This window comes from Sorghum bicolor, chromosome 4, assembly GCF_000003195.3.
Source record: "Sorghum bicolor cultivar BTx623 chromosome 4, Sorghum_bicolor_NCBIv3, whole genome shotgun sequence".
NCBI classification, from domain to species: Eukaryota; Viridiplantae; Streptophyta; class Magnoliopsida; order Poales; family Poaceae; genus Sorghum; species Sorghum bicolor.
In genome coordinates this window covers 52264880-52278441 of record NC_012873.2, presented here as the reverse complement: position 1 = coordinate 52278441, position 13562 = coordinate 52264880, and positions in this window count along the sequence as shown.

The window sequence follows — 13562 nt, the reverse complement described above, 5'->3', positions numbered from 1 at the left end:
TTAAAATCCAAGGAGGAATTTTAGCTCACCCATCATGGACATCTCAAACCTCTTTGTCATGATCCTACTAAACTCCTCACAAAAACTTTGGTTAGTACTACCAAATATTATGTCATCGACATATATTTGGCACACAAATATATCATTATCAACTTTGTGAGTGAAAAGAGTAGAATCAACTTTGCCTATTTCAAAGCCTTTCCTAAGCAAGAATTCCTTAAGGCATTCATACCATGCTCTTGGTGCTTGTTTGAGCCCATAGAGCGCCTTTTGGAGTTTGTAGACATGATTTGGAAACTTGGGATCTTCAAAACCTGGTAGCTGCTCAACATACACTAATTCTTATATGGGACCATTAAGAAATGCACTTTTGACATCCATTTGATGCAGCTTGAAGTTATTGTGAGCAGCAAAGGCTAAAATCATTCGTATAGCTTCAAGCCTTGCCACTGGTGCAAATGTCTCATCAAAGTCCAATCCTTCAACTTGTGTATATCTTTGAGCCACCAATCTTGCCTTGTTTCTTGTCACCACACCATTTTCATCTTGCTTATTGCGGAAGACCCATTTGGTACCAATGACATTTGTATTAGGTCTCTCAACAAGAGTCCATACTTGATTTCTCTAAAAGTTGTTGAGCTCTTCTTGCATAGCCAAGACCCAATCCTCATCAGCCAATGCCTTTTCTATCTTATCTGGTTCAATAGGAGAGACAAAAGAAAAATGTTGACAAAAACTTGCCAAATGAGATCTAGTCAACACTGCCTTTCGTAAACTTCCAAGAATGTTATCGGCAGGATGATCTCTTTGAATTGTTTGACGTAGTCTTGGATGCTCCACCTCTTCTTGATCATCTTCTGCCTCCACATCTACTTCAGATTCAAAAATAGGTGAGAGATCATGTCCTTGAACATGTGTTGCTTCTGTTGCTGCAGAGGGAGGGGCGGCACTGCCGCCCTGATGTGCGGTACTGCCGCCCTGCTGGTTGACAGTAGGTGTGGCCTGCACATTTGCATCAAGAGTGTCAGCGGAAGACTTTGCAACATCATCTTGGAGATCCTCCTTTCTAGTTTCCTTGTCTTCTTGTGGCCTGATTTCTCCAGTGGCCATGTGCTTGATTGCATCACATGGTGGATCTTCCTTTCCTACAACACTTTCGTCAAGATGCTCTACTTGAGAGCCGTTAGATTCATCAAATGACACATCTACAGCAACTTCAACTCTACCAGAGGTTTTGTTGTAGATGCGGTAGGCATGTTCATTTGATCCATAGCCAAGGAGAATACCCTCATCAACTTTAGGTGCAAATTTAGAGGTTTTGGTTCTTTTGTTAAGTATGAAACACTTACACCCAAACACTCTGAAATAAGACACCTTGGGCTTGTTACCAGTTAGTAGTTCATAAGATGTCTTCTTGAGCTTCTTGTGTAGGTAGAGACGGTTGATTGCATGGCAAGCGATGTTGATAGCCTCACACCAAAATATGTCAGAGGTCTTGTATTCATCAAGCATTGTTCTTGCCATATCAATGAGCGTTCTATTCTTTCTCTCTACTACACCATTTTGTTGTGGGGTGTATGGAGTTGAAAACTCATGTTTTATGCCTTCATCATCAAGAAACTCTTCTACTTGAGTATTCTTAAATTCAGTTCCATTGTCAGTTCTCATTTTCTTGATAGGGAGACCGAATTCCTTTTGTGCTCTCCTCACAAAAATCTTCACCTTTTTCCTGTACCTGTGACTTATCATACACAAAGAACACCCAAGTGAAACGTGAATAATCATCAACAATTTCTAAGCCATACTTTGTGGGGGTATAAACCCCTATACCCTTACGGCTAGACTTCGGCCAGGAGGCTTGGCCCATTACGAGACGAGTTCAAGGCTTGATCCGACAACCTGGAGTTTCGCGCAAGGAAACAAGATGTGGAGATCAAGCAGAATTCTAGTCGGTTAGAATAGGAATTGATATCAAATTATCCATGACAATTGTAACCGACTAGGACTAGTTTCCAGATCTGTAACCCTGCCCTCCAGACTATATAAGGAGGGGCAAGGGACCCCCCTAGGACACATCATATTCTCTCAACACAAATCAATACAACCAGACGCAGGACGTAGGTATTACGCCAACTCGGCGGCCGAACCTGGATAAAAAGCTTGTCCGTGTCTTGCGTCACCATCGAGTTCGTAGTTTGCGCACCGTCTACCGATAAACTACTACCGTGGGTATACCCCAAGGTAGACTGCCGACCAGCTTTCGTCGACAGTGGCGTGCCAGGTAGGGGGTGTGCGTGCAACTTTTCCGGCGAACAAGATGGTCACGATCCCAGCTTCCGCGACCGTGCCCGAAGGCCTCACGTTCACCGTCGGCCAGATCACGTGGACGACGTGCAGCGGCGGCTTCACGACCACGGTTTCGAAAGAGATCCAGATCCAATCTGAGGTCACGCCGTCTCCGACCACACGCATGACGGCACCAAGCGCCCGACCACCGTTCCGACTCTACAAGGGAAAGGAGATCGACTGCTCGGACCTTCTCCAAGCGCTTGATCGCGCTGACTCCAAGCTACTCGAAGTTTCCCAACTAATAGATGGAGTTCTGCGTCGGCCCGACCAAGCTGCTCCAGCGGATTTTTTCAAATCCCGCCGGCCAACTCGTGTCGCCACACACGAACGGCTGGGAACGTCTCTGACGATAGCCTCAACCCCCTCAGGACGATCCGTCGAGCTCAAGAAGGAAGACTATCCTTGCGGCCTGAACAACTCGGCCTCTGTTTACTCACAGCACACCCAATCCGTTTTCAGCCAGGCGGGTTGGTCGCCGACAAGGAACAATCGTCACCACGTCAACATGGTGACAATCCGAGAACTACGGGACGGCCAGGTTTCCAGCACCAACTCAAGCACCGGCTCCGTCCCCACCGAGGTTATAAACACCGAAGACGAGGACTACGACCTGGATTTTCCTTCACACCCTCCGGGTTTCGACCGATTCCCGATATTCCCCCCCCCCGGCGAGGGGATATTGTGTTCAATGTCAGCGCCGACGAACCGGTCGTTGATGGAGAAACAGATGACCAGAGGCAACTCCGCGAACAGCGTAACGCCGATCGCGCCCGACGACGTGCGGACGAGCAACAACAAATGCCACCAAGTAATCTCAACGATGCCTTTGACATGGTCGGGGACCAGCCAGTCTACAAAACGCCGAGCGCCAACGTGGCTGTCGCCATGGCTAACCTAGATCGGCTTCCTGATACCCCCGAATGCCAGGGAGTCCGGACCAGCATCCGAGCACACCTGATCGCCGCAATGGGACAGACAGCCACTCTGCTCAAGAGAGTCCAGGACGTCTCTTATACGGAAGCCGCCTCCGACCAGACTAATCGTAGCCGGGCCTCACCCAGCAGGCGTCACCGCAGCCGCTCCCCCGACAACCGTCGAGGGGACTCACGGCGCGACGATGGTGGTCGGGACGCCGATGGCCGCCGCAAGCAGAACCGCGTACGCAGCCAAGAAGAAGATCAACACAGGGATCTCCGCCACAACATCCCTTCCAAAGACGCCCGGGACCGCATCAACAGGCGCGCCGCAGAGAGAGCAGTCCACGAAAACCTGCGCCGCATCGAGTACGATGCAACGCACGGTCCTCCGGGCCTAAGACAGTTCTCCTCACACCTCCGCCAGGTCGTGTGGCCCCGCAATTTCAAGCTCGAAAAACTTAAAAATACGACGGCAAGGAAAATCCAGAGAACTGGATCACCCTCTATGAAATCGCCGTCCGATCAGCGGCAGGGGATGAGCACGTCATGGCTAACTACTTCCCCGTAGTCCTCGACCAGGCTGGTCATCAGTGGCTTCTCGGCTTGCCCGAGGACTCCTTCGACTCTTGGGAAGAGCTACGCCAGGCTTTCATCGACAACTTCATCGCCACATGCGAGCAGCCTGGAAACAAGTATGACCTTGAAAGGATAAGGGACAGGAAGAACGAACCTCTGCGCGATTACATCCGACGATTCTCGGATATGCGCCTCAAAATCCCGAAGATTTCTCACGACGAGGCCATCTCAGCCTTCATCAAGGGCCTGCGTTTCCACGAAGCGCTGAGGAACAAGCTATTGCGTAAGCGCCCAACAACGGTAGCAGAGCTCCTCGCCACGGCCAAAAATTACGCCGATGCCGATGACGCAGAAAAACTAATCCGAGACGATGCAAGAGGTTCCGACCAGCCTCCCCGGCGAGATGACGGTCGTGGTCGCTACGACAGCAGAAATCACCGCCGCTCCGACAACCGCGATCACCGAGAGGGTTGGGATCGGCGGCGCGACAGCCGCGACGACTTCAGAGGAAAGCGCCCTCGCGACTACGACCACGAAGTAAATACGGTCAAACGTCCCAATGGACGACGGGACTACCAAGAAGACTACAACAAAACGTTGAAGGGACCATGCCAACTACACCCAAAGTCCAATCATACCATGGAAGAGTGCCGCGTCCTCAAAAGTATTTATACACGGCGGGCCGCCCAAGACGACTCCGCCAAGAAAAATAACAAGCGCGACGGGCACGACCACGAAGATGAGGATGAGGACCAAGATAGGGACCCCCGACACCAATACGTCAGCCCCACTGACGTGGTCCACTCTATTTTCGGGGGCAAGGTCTCCACTGAGTCCAAGCGAGAAAGAAAGCTGTTAAAGAGAGCCTGCCTCAACATAGACAGCACGGACGGGCTGATCGCAGACCCGAAATTTCCCACGTGGTCCCACAGGGAGATCTCGTTCAGCAGGAAGGACCAGTGGGCCGCTATCCCAGAGCCGGGTCGTTTCCCCCTGATTCTTGACCCCTGCATCAACAGCATCAGATTCGAGCGCGTGCTCGTGGACGGGGGAAGCTCCATCGACATCCTCTTCCGCAACAGCCTGCCCGCCCTCAAGATATCCCCGGCACAACTAAAACCTTACGACGCCCAATTCTGGGGGGTTTTGCCAGGTCAAAGTTCCGTGCCTCTCGGACAGATAACATTGCCTGTCCAATTCGGCAAACCCGACCACTTCCGGACGGAGTTCATCAACTTCGTAGTCGCGGATTTCGACGGGACCTATCACGCCATACTAGGCCGCCCATCGCTGACAAAGTTCATGGCAGTCCCGCACTACTCATACCTAGTCCTTAAGATGCCCACGGAGAAGGGTGTCCTAACCGTCAGAGGCAACGTCTACACTGCGTACACCTGCGAAGAAGAAAGCTTCAAGATCACCAAGGCAATTGACCTCTCAATCCGCATGGCGGAAACAGCAAACCAAGCCGCACAGCTGCCTCCCGACCAGCTCCGATTACCCGAACAGGCGACAGCCAGGAAGAACTCAAAATCCAAGGAGTACAAAGAAGTGCAGCTGGTCGAAGGCAACCCCGAGAAGACAGCCCTCATCGGGGCCAACCTGGATCCAAAATAGGAAGATGCGCTCGTCAGGTTTCTAAGGGACAACGTGAGCGTTTTCGCATGGAAACCCGCAGACATGCCCGGTGTCCCACGAAACCTGATCGAGCACTCCTTAAATGTCTCGAAGACCGCAAGACCAATCAAGCAAAAACTGCGACGGTTCGCTCGTGACAAAAAGGAGGCTATTAGGACAGAAGTAACACGGCTTCTAGCAGCCGGATTCATAAAAGAAGTGTATCACCCCGATTGGCTCGCCAATCCGGTTCTTGTACGCAAAAAGAATAATGAATGGAGAATGTGCGTTGATTACACTGATCTCAACAAACACTGTCCTAAAGATCCTTTTGGTCTCCCTCGCATCGACGAGGTGGTCGACTCAACGGCCGGATGCGAACTCCTCTCCTTTCTAGACTGCTACTCTGGTTATCACCAGATCTCGCTAAAGGAAGAAGATCAGATCAAAACATCCTTTATCACACCCTTCGGCGCATACTGCTACACGACCATGTCTTTCGGACTCAAAAACGCCGGAGCCACTTATCAAAGGGCCATCCAGCAATGCCTCCACGACGAGATTCGTGATGACCTCGTCGAGGCCTATGTGGACGACGTGGTCGTAAAAACAAGGGACGCGAGCACCCTAATCGACAACTTAGACCGAACCTTCAAGGCACTTAATAGGTACAAGTGGAAGCTCAATCCCAAGAAATGCATTTTCGGCGTCCCTTCCGGTCTACTGCTCGGCAACGTTGTCAGTCGCGACGGCATACGACCAAACCCTTCAAAAGTAAAGGCGGTACTCGACATGCGACCACCGAAGAACGTAAAGGATATCCAAAAGCTAACAGGATGTATGGCCGCCCTCAGTCGCTTCATCTCAAGGCTAGGAGAAAAAGGCCTCCCTTTCTTCAAACTGTTAAAAGTGTCGGAAAAATTTTCTTGGACAGAAGAAGCCGACACCGCATTCAACCAGCTTAAGACCTTCCTCACTTCACCACCTATCCTTACAGCGCCTCAGCCCAATGAAGACCTACTCCTTTACATTGCTGCAACCGACAGGGTTGTCTCCACGGCAATAGTCGTCGAGCGAGGCGAACCAGGTCACGCCTACAAGGTCCAGAGACCAGTTTACTTCATAAGTGAAGTCTTAAACGAGTCCAAGGCCAGGTATCCACAAATACAGAAGCTCATATACGCCATTCTAATAACGTCAAGAAAGCTGAAGCACTACTTCGACGGCCATCGAGTCCTCGTGACAACCAGTTTCCCTCTCGGGGACATCCTGCGCAATAAAGATGCCAATGGCAGAATCGTAAAATGGGTAATGGAATTATGTCCATTTTCCCTGGAGTTCCAGAGTCGCACCACTGTCAAGTCTCAGGCCCTGGTCGATTTCATTGCTGAATGGACGGATCTCAACGAGCCTTCCGTTCCCGATGTCTCAGACCACTGGTCAATGTTCTTTGACGGGTCCTTGAACGTCAACGGTGCCGGCGCTGGGATACTGTTCGTATCACCCAACAAGGACAAACTGCGTTACGTCCTTCGGATCCTTTTTCCGGCGTCAAACAACGTCGCCGAATACGAAGCATGCTTGCATGGCATAAGACTAGCCGTCGAGCTGGGAGTCAAGCGCCTCTATGTTTACGGCGACTCCGCTTTGGTCATCAACCAGCTCAACAAGGAGTGGGACGCAACCCACGAGAAGATGGATCTCTACTGCAAAGAAATTCGCAAATGGGAAACCAACTTCTACGGCATAGAGTACATCCACGTGGTCCGGGATAAGAACCAAGCAGCAGATGCGTTGTCGAAGTTAGGCTCATCTCGGGCCCAGATCCCGCGGGGTATTTTCGTCCAGGACATCCACGAGCCGAGCGTAGGCTCCTCCCTGGTCGACAAGCAGCCCACCGAGGCAATGCTCATAGACGACGCCACCCCGACAACCGGTGGGCATGACTGGCGTACCCCGTTCATCAAATACATATCGGACGGGACAGGCCTTCAGGACAAAACAGAGAACGAGCGTCTCATTCGACGATCAAAGAACTACATCCTGGTCGACGGCAAACTCATGCGGAAAAACGCAAGCTCCGGAGTACTGCTCAAGTGCATACCCCAAGATGATGGTATCAAGCTCTTAGAGGACATACATGCTGGATCCTGCGGCAATCACGCCGCATCCAGAACGCTGGTCGGAAAGGCTTTCCGAGCAGGTTTTTATTGGCCAACCGCGGTCGGCGACGCAGAAAAACTGGTTCGACATTGTGAAGGATGCCAGTTTTTTGCTAAGAGGACCCACGTACCTGCCCACGAAATTCAAACCATCCCGTCGTCTTGGCCCTTTGCTTGCTGGGGGCTTGACATGATCGGGCCATTTAAACCAGCCCCGGGCAATTTCAAGTTTGTTTTCGTGTTAATCGACAAGTTCTCCAAGTGGATTGAATACATGCCTCTGGTCAAGGCAACCTCCGAGAAGGCTGTGGAGTTCCTCAATCAAATCATACACAGATTCGGCATCCCGAACAGCATAATCACCGACCTGGGCACTCAGTTTACTGGCACCACTTTTTGGGACTTCTGCGATGACAGAGGCATAGTCATAAAATACGTGTCAGTGGCACATCCACGTGCCAACGGTCAAGTGGAACGTGCTAACGGAATGATCGTTGACGCCCTAAAGAAAAGGTTGTACACCGAAAACGATAGAGCACCCGGTCGATGGATGAAAGAATTGCCGGCAGTGGTCTGGGGCCTTCGAACTCAGACCAGTCGAAGCACAGGGGTGTCTCCCTACTTCATGGTGTACGGTGCAGAGGCGGTCCTGCCGTCTGACATACACTTCGGATCTCCTAGAATCGAACACTTCGACCAGGCGACCGCCGACAACGCCAGAGAACTCGAAATCAATTGCATGGAGGAAAAGCGTTTAGATTCTTGTCTCCGAACAGCAAAATATCTCGCGGCAGTCAGGCGATACTACAACAGGAACGTCAAGGACCGTTCCTTCGTGGTCGGCGATCTGGTACTTCGATGGAAAACAAGCCAGGAAGGAATGCACAAGCTATCCACTCCCTGGGAAGGACCCTTCGTGGTGACCGAGGTCACACGACCTACGTCCTACAGATTGGCATACCCAGACGGAACGCGAGTGCCTAACTCTTGGCACATCGACAAACTGCGACGTTTCTATCCATAAAGTTTTAATAACTTTCCTTTGCAAGTATCTTATAATTGTTGATAATGAAATTCTCTATTTTTTGCCTGTACCTTGTCGCACACAGCACTCGGCAAAACTCCTGCAATGGATACTCTTAACGACTACCAAGACGAATACGGTGACACGTCACTCAGATATTCTTACAGCGCTCAAAATAACAGTCATGACAAAAAAGCAAACTTTATTACAAACTTTACATACAAAGTTTACAATAAATACCCAGATGGGCAGACACTAGTCTATTTCTACAGACTACTCTATTGGCCTAGCTGCTCGGGCTGATCACCCGCCTGGCCCTGCTGCCCGGACGAAGGGGTCGGGGCCACCGGCGCCTGGCTGGTCGAGACCGCAGGCGTCGACCGCCCATCTCCCGCAACGGACGCGCCCGACAACTCCCTGGCCGACCTATCTGAACTCGGCTGGTCGGGGGAAGTGGCCGTTCCGCACAGATTGATGTCAACGATCACTGTCGACGACAAGTCCAGCAGACTACCCCGAAGCTCGTCCGCTTCCTGTGGACCGACTTCCTTCGGGTACCCCTTCTCCAGCCTGCTCAAGTCGACCAGGGGGTAGTGGGCGCGCACCATGGTGAGGACGTGCGCGCCGGCAAACTCCTCGGCGTCCTTCACGAACTGCTGGAGCCAGTCCCACGCCCGTTGCGCCTTCTCGACCGGGGTCAACTGCGGCGCGCGGGGCTGGCTCTCCGGGAGCTCGGGACTGATCAGGTCTAGGACCGGGGACACTCCTTTCCAGATCCTGCAACAGTTGACCTTCCAAGAGTCCCGGTCCTTGATCAGATCATCCAGGTGCTTCTTGGCGTTCACCTTGAGCACTGCAAACGAAACAAAGCGTTATTTTCGGCATACCAAACAAACAAAGGGGCGACAAGCAGCAGCACCCATTACCAGATAATTCCCGGTCCTTTCGACCCAATTCCTCTCCTGCTCGCCGCCCGGACTCCAGCGCACCGGCGAGCTGTTCGCTGAGCTGCTCCTTCTCTTGTCGGAGGCGCGCCACCTCCTCCTCCAAGTCTGCGTGAATCGTAAACTGGTCAGTAAAGCAAACTACACAAGTGCGCAAAGCTGCTCGGAGCGTGTGACTAACCTTCTCGTTGCCGGTACTGATCGGCCAAACGACGAGTGAGGTCGAGACGACGCTCCTCTTGGGCACTCATCTCGGCCACCTTCTCCCCGACTTCCGACCGCAGCCGGTCTACCTCTGCGGCAAGGGCCTTGTTCTCGGCCACGACGCCTTCTATCTGGTCAAAGCACCGTTTCCGGTACTTTGCTGTTTTCATTGCGCCCTACAAAGCGGGCATATAACGACCATGCAAGACAAGGCATACAATGTGCAGCAGTACAAAAAGCCGCTTACCTTGACTTCGTCGACGAGGCGCTTGGCCGCGCGCTCCACCCTGGCGGCCTCCTCGGTCTCGGCGAGCTCCTCATGCCCGATAAAGTGATCCCCGCGTTGGCGCCACACATAAACGTGTTGGCGGCCATCACGGGGACGACCCTCAATCTCTTCCACCTCATCATCGGAGGCCGCCCGGGTTTCCTCCTCCTGCGCTGCGCCACCCCCGGTGGTGGTCCCAGGTATTACTGGCCCTCGGACCAGACCTGGGGAGCCTGCAGCCGAAGAGGTTCCTGCTCGGGGTGGCGTGGGGACTTCACTCCCCCCGGCAGGAGGAGCGGTCGGGGATCTTCCCTCCTCTTCTGTGGAGCCAGCTGGGGGAGCCTCTTCAGCCTTGGTCGGGCTGCCTGTCGTAGTCGGTGCCGCGGTCGGGAGCCCCTCGGTGCTCCCAGGCGCGACTGCAGCTGTAGGCTGCTCTGTGGTCTGGGGGGCCGTATCTTCAGCAGCGCGGACAGGCTCGCCCGTCCCCTGGCTGGCAGCCTGGCCGGGGTCGACATCCGACGCCGCACTACAGGAACAAAAGTGTAATTTCAAAAAAAAAAACAAAGAGGAGTCCAAAATACGTAAGTCGAACACTTACAGGTCTGATCGGCGGTGGGTCGCGGTGAACCTCCTCCTCGCCCGGCCGGTCGGCGCCTGCGCCCCCATCTCGACAACTTGCGGTGCAGGGGGGTCGCTGGCCACTCGATCAGTAGCGGCCGGCGCATTATCTGGGCGGCTCCGAGGCCGTCGGACCAACGACGGCGCAGCCTCCTCCTCGTCGTCGTCGTTGTCATCAACGATCCGCACGAGCCGACGGCGCTTCGGTGCTTGGCTGCTCTCCGCCGGTGGATCTGCCGGCAGCTCCGGTGTCGGCAAGGGATCTGCCGGCAATGGCCTCTTCCCCGCTACCCTCTCCTCGGAGGTCGGGACGGGGCGGGCTTGGTCCTCCTCACTGCTGGTGTAATGAGTACACCGAGCAGCGTCCTCCTCTGACGGGTCTTCTCCCGCAGGATTTTCCATCCCCGGTGCCAGTGATACATACACTGTGCACCGGTCGACATCGCCGATCTGCAAAAGCAACAGAGATGAGTCAGCTGCAGACGATATACGAATGCTAAAACAAAATAATCTGCTACATACCTTTGGTGCTGGTCGTCCTAACTTGAAGGCTTGCACCCGATCACTGCCACGGATGAAGCCTCCGTCCGCGAAGTTAAACAGCTCGTTCAACAGCTGTTGTACCTCCGCTTTCTCCAAGATCTCCGGCCGCATCCTGGTCGGGTCCACGCTTCCGGCATACTCGTACGCCGAGTGCACCCTCTTCTGGCAGGGCATCACCCGACGACAAATGAAGTTGCCGACCACGCCAAGCCCGTCCAGGCGCGACCAGTCGATCAGCTTCATGAGATCCGCCACTGGACCGTCGAACTCCGGGCGGTCGGTCCAGCTCATCCTCTTCTCAGGAATGTATCCCACGTCGCAGAACGTGGAGCTGCCCGGTTCCTCCCTGATGTAGAACCACTTCCTGTACCATTCGGTCAAGGAAGTGTTCCATGGACAGTGCAGGTAGCGATTCTTCATTCCATCACGAAGGTTGAGGTATACTCCACCTGCAACCTTGGAGCCTCCAACTGCTCCCTTCTTCCTCAAGAAGAAAAGATACCGAAAAAGATCGAAGTGCGGCTCTATGCCAACATAGGCCTCGCACAGGTGGATAAAAGTGGAAATGAGGAGAATTGAGTTCGGGAGCAGATTGCAAATCCCGATCTCATAATACAAAAGAAGACCTTGAAGAAAAGGATGAACAGGAACACCAAAGCCCCTCTTAATGAAATCTTCAAATACGACGATCTCACCGGCGCGGGGGTCGGGGTAGCTCTCCCCCTCCGGTGCCCTCCAGCCGCCGAGCTCCGGGCTGTGCAGAAGCCCCATATCGACGAGGTCACCAAGAGATTTCGTGGTGCTGCGGGACTTTTTCCACTCCTTGGCCATCAGTTCGGCCCTCTTCTTGGAGTCGCTCTTCGCCATTGGAGGTGCGAAAGTGGGCTTGAGTTGGGAAGATGCAGGTGGTTGAAGGAGGCGAGAGCGGAAGGCTTGAAGGCAATGGCAGGGTAAGCAGTACAGGCGGAACTGTCAGGCTCTTATAACCCGCAACTCCACCTCTCCCACTTCCCGTATTCTCGGGAAGTGGGCGGGCCATGCGGCGGATGCGGCGTTTCGGTTTACAATGATTATAGACAATTAATGCGGCGGAGTTTTCGTACCAATTGATGGTTTCCTTTTCTCAAACCATGCAAAGGGCGGCTGCACAGTTGCCAGGCGCAATTTTTCATGCATCCATCTGACACCCCGTCAGGAGGTCTCGTCACGTCAACTTTAACTGGAAAGATCTTTTCAAAAACAAGAAGACACATATGCCAGAGAGTCAACAATCCAAGGACTGCACCGACCACCGAGCACTCGACGCTCGGGGACTGGTCGCCCAGTCTATCAGCTCGGAACTTCAAGGACTGCACCGACCACCGAGCACTCGACGCTCGGGGACTGGTCGCCCAGTCTATCAGCTCGGAACTTCAAGGACTGCACCGACCACCGAGCACTCGACGCTCGGGGACTGGTCGCCCAGTCTATCAGCTCGGAACTTCAAGGACTGCATCGACCACCGAGTACTCGACGCTCGGGGACTGATCGTCCAGTCTATCAGCTCGAAGCTTTAAAGACTGCACCGACCACCGAGTACTCGACGCTCGGGGACTGATCGTCCAGTCTATCAGCTCGAAGCTTTAAAGACTGCACCGACCACCGAGCACTCGATGCTCGGGGACTGGTCGTACAGTACAGCAACACAGAATTCTAAGGAGCGCACTTGGTGCTTGGGGACTGGTCGATTGGTCTATTCAATTGCAGACGGACTGGTAAATTCAATTTTTTAGACCTTGCTACAAGGCTCATACTTCGCCTTCCAGCAAGCTCGGGGACTACATCGGTACGATGCATCTAGCGATGCATCTCAGTCTCAAAACTACTTTGGGGAATTTTCTTTTGACCCTGGCACCACGTGCCTACGTCACCTACTACCAGGCTCGGGGACTAAGTGGGCACACTTCACCTTGCGGTGAATATGCTTGCTATTTTGAGGTCTATACTTTTCAGAAAAGTAAAGTGGGCACACTTCACCAGGAAAGAAATCTTTTTTAATTTAGAGCACCATGCATTCTTCGAACAACTCGCTTCTTCGATGTCAATGTTGATCAACTGTCTTTCGAGTTGGTCAAAGAACCGTTGCAACTGTTTGGGCGACTTTCCCACTTATTGAAGACGTCAAGTCTCACTGATCGAAGAAACTCAGGACGGCGTGTTACATCACAATACATGGTGCTCGGGGACTAGCTGTGGGGGTATAAACCCCTATACCCTTACGGCTAGACTTCGGCCAGGAGGCTTGGCCCATTACGAGACGAGTTCAAGGCTTGATCCGACAACCTGGAGTTTCGCGCAAGG